The sequence below is a fragment of the Misgurnus anguillicaudatus genome, chromosome 24, assembly GCF_027580225.2.
Source record: "Misgurnus anguillicaudatus chromosome 24, ASM2758022v2, whole genome shotgun sequence".
Lineage (NCBI taxonomy): Eukaryota > Metazoa > Chordata > Actinopteri > Cypriniformes > Cobitidae > Misgurnus > Misgurnus anguillicaudatus.
The window spans coordinates 7735696-7741695 of record NC_073360.2 but is presented as its reverse complement, the minus strand read 5'-3'; positions in this window follow the sequence as shown (position 1 = coordinate 7741695).

The window sequence follows — 6000 nt, the reverse complement described above, 5'->3', positions numbered from 1 at the left end:
TGTCAGTGGAGCAGTGCTTATTCATTACAAAAATTAACCATAGTTTTACTACAGTTAAAAACATGGTTACTGTAGGTGAATAACTAAATTGTACCTGCAGCTATAGAATTATTAAGCAAACTATGGATTAGGATGTAAAGAAATTATTTTGTTCTGAATATCATGAGACGTATACATGACATGATGTGGAATTGTGCTGAATACATTTGCAAATTCTTTGTCCTTTTTTAGTGTGTAGCCTACTCTAAAAGAGCAAAAAAAATCACAGCTTTTATCTCCACAGCATCTAAACTTCCTCGCAAAGGAAGCTCATTCGCAGCAATGAACAACACAATGTCCACTTATGTGACACACATACACGGTTTCTTTCTAGCTGGTCAGCATTGACAATAGTGGAAATTTCTCTGCAAGTTTTTTGGTCTTCTATAAAGTCATGCATTTTAAATGCTTCTTAGAGGTTTCATGCTTCCCAGATCCCTTAGTGCTATCATTTGTTTGTTTTCAGTTTGAATTACCAGTATGAGTGAAAGGTCGGTCCAAACTTGCATTTGATCCAATACTAAATGTCCTAAATGCATAGCAGAAGGCTTCATCTGGTTTACAGGAGTATTTAAGCCAGTCTTTTTGTACCAGGCACCACAGAAGGCCCTGTTTCTAATGTTAATCAAATAGCGGATAAAGCTAAAATCATTTGTCTTAACTGATTAACTTTTGTAATTTTAATAAGGATAAATGTATGCATTAAGCAGTATTATTTCTGAAATACAGACCAACCTGAAAAACCTGAAAAGCACTTTAAAGCTCCCGTTCTGTCTGTGATTTTGAAGCTTTGATTGTGTTTATAGTGCGCAATATAACATGTGTTCATGTTTCACGTGTAAAAAAAGCGGTATTTTTCACACAATTTACTTATCTGTATAGCGCTGTTTTCACTGTCCTCAAAACAGGCTGATGTCTTCCTTGTTTTGTGAAGTCCCTCCTTCAGAAATACGCATCGAGTTCTGATTGTGTAGTTTGTTTAGTGTGCTGTGATTCGATAGCAGCTTAGCTTAGCAGAGCCGTTTGAACCAAAGCAAAGAGTATAGAAGCACAAGAGGGGAAACCCTCATTCGTTTTTGGCAACAGTCACTATAGCGCTTCAGTAGCGCGGCCGCCATTTTGGAATGAAAATTCTCACAGCCAATTCATTCTCAATTCATTCCCAGCGAATCTCACAGCCAAATCAGAAGTGCAATAGTAAGTTTCTTAAATTAAAATTTTGTTCACTTGCTACACCTACACGAAATGCTGTATTGTCTATGTGTGTTGTTGTTGTCATCAGTTGTGGAATCCAATCATTAAATAGATACACATTTGAGGTAGTTTTTTCTTGCTTTATTATGCAATTCTATTTTATGCTACTTTACACATTTACTATTATTATAAGTTACCAACTCCACTAGGTATGAAATATATTTTGTACATATTAATCCCCTATATCCCGCTACAAACATGATAATCTTATGCATGATGATGCATTGCTCTGTCTGTTATCCTAAAACTGTCCATTTCCACCAATTCAGATGTATATATGTGTATGTATATGGAGCCAAAATATTATGTGTGGATGAGTTTATGTCGGTATGTTTGTATGTAAAATTAGCCTATATAAAAGTGGAAGACTTTTCTAAATATCTGAAAATAAGCTGTAAAGGGATTAATGATCACTGGTCTGATTGTATGTTATTCTGTGTAATCATCATTCAGTTTGAATTTGATCTTTTAATGTACAAAGTAGCTGATATTGCATTACTTCTAGTTGACTCCAGAGTCGCTTTCATTCCAAAATGGCGGATTTGTAGGGCTGCTGCTTGGCGCTGGTGTTGCAATGGAACGTTTTATTGAGTTTCCCCTCTTGTGCTTCTATACTCTTTGGCCAAAGCTGGTGACTGACGTATTCCTGCGGGCGGAGTTTAGTCAACGAACTGTTTTACTGAAGACATTAAAGCAGGAAATAGAGGGCTGTAGTCCAAACCGGCCGTTCGTTGTAGGCTTTTAAAGAGGAATTCTATTGAAGAAAATATATCGCCTGGCAGTGAACTTTGAGCTTTACCATTTTACAGGTATTATTTATGCTATTATAGCAAAATTACACACTAACTAGGGTTTGAAAAATGATATCAGGAAGAACGTGACCTTTAATTATTTAAATAAAAAAATTAATCGCTTTTCAGCCCTAATAAACAGTTTTCGAATTTTGTCAAAAATTATGGGGGGTCCCCTGGCTAATTTAAAATTATGTAGTATGTTAATTTTTAATAAAAACCAGGGGACCGCCCAATTTATATTTTTGTGCTTTATATGATGTCCCTGAGCAGCCCCCCTTTCAATTTGAACACGGCTAATAAATATATATAATGATTCAAACAGTAGATATAAAACAAACAATTCAACATGTTAGACTGCGAAATAAATAAACCACAGACCATACTACTACACTACTACAGCAAGGTCCTGATTGGTTAACACGGCACGGAAATCCGCGGAAGTTCAGATTTTTCAACTCGCGTGTTTTTCCCCGGCAACGCTCAATTCCGCACGTACAGCGCCGCAGGATGCCTAATCGCGTCTTTGCATTGCCTTAACATGTAAATCACCCGCGCTTGCCGCCTCTTCCACGGCTGATGTAAACGCAGCACAAGGAGTTGTGCACACTAAAACTTTTAGACGCGTCTGAAAACGCCTGGAGGACACCGATTGCTAGCTGTTTTTTCAACCGAGCTGTGATACTTGAGCTGTGAAATGGTTGGCTGTTGTGATACTTGTCCCGCCCCTCCCCCACTGTGATTGGATGGCTGTGTGAGAACTGACATTGACGAGCGGAGCTTTTCACCCAAAGTTGAATCTCTTTCAACTCTCGACGCTCAGCGCCGTGCGCGGAAAAACCACAGAGCGCGGGCTTATTTAAGAAAGCTGAGTTTCCATTGGAATCAATTAAAAACATATGCCGGCCACGGGCGTAAAAGCTTTGGTGTGCACGCCCCCTAAGGTTCAATCACTGAAAGAGACTCTGTCCATATTTAATCTAAGAGTTTCCACCTCTCCATCCTCTCATCTTCTGTGAATCTCATCATCACTCAACTGTGACGCTACCATAATCTCATTCTGCCAAAATAAACTGTTGAAAATTCTGCAGGGTCATGAAAAGGCTGGAAATTTGTCCAGACAGGAAAGAAAATGATTTCCCTTTGTGTTTTTCCATAGTCCCTGAGAAGAAAATGTTCTTTCAAGAGACAAAAAAAAAACACTGAATAATGGCGAATGAATGACTCTTTCAGTATTATTTACATCAGGGCAAATGAACTTTTCACTTAAAGTAAAAGAAAGTGCAACACTTCTGTTTGCACAGGAGGATAAATTATGCTAAGATAATAAAATAATAATTCATGAAGACTGAACCATAAATAGAAGCCTTGAAATGGTTAAGATCAGTCTCAGGAGTTTCATTAAATGACTCTGACATGAGTGAATGTTAACAGACAGAGAGCTGAATGATGTTTGTTCAGTGTAAGTTTACTCCGACTGCAGAAATATTGGCAGCTCACTCTATGAACAGATGAATTTTTCCACGGATTGTTTTCTTTGCGGAGCGTAGCACACATGTTTAAAAGTGGGACTGGGATTGTGTAGCATGATTTAAAGAGAAAGAACAGTATGTTGTTAGACCAGGTTTTGCTGATCATACAGTTTAACATGAGAGTTAGGTGTATGGAGCATGTTCATATTCATCTCTCCTGTGGTATGCCTATATGTTACATAGGGAGGAATTTAGAGTTAAACACCACACTCTGATAATACATAAACAAAACCCATGGAGCATTGGAGTCAAGATACAAACCACATGGTAGACTAGTTGTGGTGAAATCTGGACTTCATGCTCCAGAATAAAACACAAGAAAGGTCACATGGCACCACCAAATACTGTAGGCTATGTCCACAACAAAACAAAACATTTTACTACAACTAAGCATGATATAACTATGGGTTTTGAAAATCATGGTTAGTTGTAGTAAAATCATGGTTTTGTTGATAGTAATCTATACACCAAAATAACATGGTTACTACACTTTTACCACAATTAATTTTCATCAAGGGCTTCAGAATCCTGTCACAAAACACCTAAAGGATCACAGGACTGTCACAAAAGTAAAAGTTGAAACTTTCTTCTATCCTTTTAAGAAAACCTTAATTATTAAAACTGCAATATAAAAACTTTAAAGGGCTCCTATTATGGCATTTTTACAAGATTTTATATAAGTCTCAGGTGTGCCCAGCTCAAAATACCCCACAGATCATTTATTATGTCTAAATTGCTCCGATTTGAGTGGGAGCAAAAACGTGCTGTTTTAATGTCTGTACCTTTAAATGCAAATAAGCTACAAATGTATCACTTCCTTACAAACAGACAGTGAGTGCTTTCAGTTAAAAGAGATTTAATCAATACAGTCTCGCTGGGGGTGGAAACTATGGCAATGCATGATTGATGCATATCAATGTGATGTCACATTAACAAGAGAATCAAAACAGCATGTCTAATGAGACTGCTTTGGTTTGATGGGGATTAAAAAACTGGGAGTGGGTGGATTTTTTGATCGTAGGGTGGTTATGTTCACACACTGCCAATGCATATTATGTCCAAACACCTTGTAAAAGTGGATTTTGCGTAAAACATTTAAAGGTGCAAAAGAGGATGTTTGTTTTATACATTTTTGCAATATTACTTGAAACTGTCTTTACTAATGATAAAAGACTATTTATTAGGTGCACTGAAAGTAATAATATTAATATATGTCATCTGTGCATAAGGTAGGGCCTTAAAAACATCAGCTAATTGCTGATGCGATCATCGCGTAAACGATTGGCCATCTGGCTTGTCAATCACTGCCATTACGTTCCTTGTGAGAGACGTGTGAGCTCCAGTAACTTTAAACAGGCGACGCATGCGCATAGCGCATGAAACTCCATCTATAGTTTCGGTTTGTTTTCATTGTCGCTCCTGCTTTTCTCCTCGAATTTGCACCATGATAGAGAAGAAACGCGAAGGAGGACGTAAAAGAAATAAAAAAATTTTTTTAAGTCGCTAAGAAGAGAAGAAAATTGTCAACGCTGGAGAGCAATGAAGGAACAGAGAGGTTTCAAGACAGACGCGCAGTTCGCAAAAATTCCTCTGGACAGGTAACAGAGATTATTCTTTCTTTTTGGAATAATTATTGTTGTACTGTTATTCAGGTATATTGTCATTGTTCTTGTACTGTAGTTGTAAGGCAGTGACCAGTCTGCTACATGCTAATTGAAATGGGAGTAGCGTCGACTGATCTAACGTTACGTCTTATGTGTTTATTATCAAATCATTTCACATAATAAATCCACTGACGCGACACAGCATATGTCGGTGGTAAACAAACCATGCAAGAGTTTTGGGAGGCGTTCCCTAGAAATGAGCTGTGAAGGAGGGAGGCTGTTCTTATGCATGCGCTCATTTCAAAAACTCAGTAACAGTTTTTGGATTCTCAGTCGGCAGGGAACTTCCGCTTTTGCGCCTTTAATGTAAGAATATTAGAGGCAATGGTCTTTGATAGACAATACTGTTGTTCTTTAGTACTGCATGCACCTTCACAAAATAATCTGAGGGGTTTTCTCATAAAATTTAATGCATATTTGTACTTGTAATTCAGGTTCAAGTATATAACAAACAACAGCAGCAGGTGCAAAGTTAAACACTAAAGTGAACACTGTTCCTCTCCACCACAACCTTTAAAAAAACTACTGAAGACACACATCTTTACTTGACTAATGGTTAACAAACAAATAACTTTCCACTAGTAGCGGCTGGTGGCTTCTCTTCTTAGGGGCGTGAATTCAAAAATATGTGTTTGTTGTGTCATGTGTGTGGCTCGCCATGTCAAAATATGCTGAACACACAAGCCACATACATAACAGGCTTAATAGATGTTTTGACAA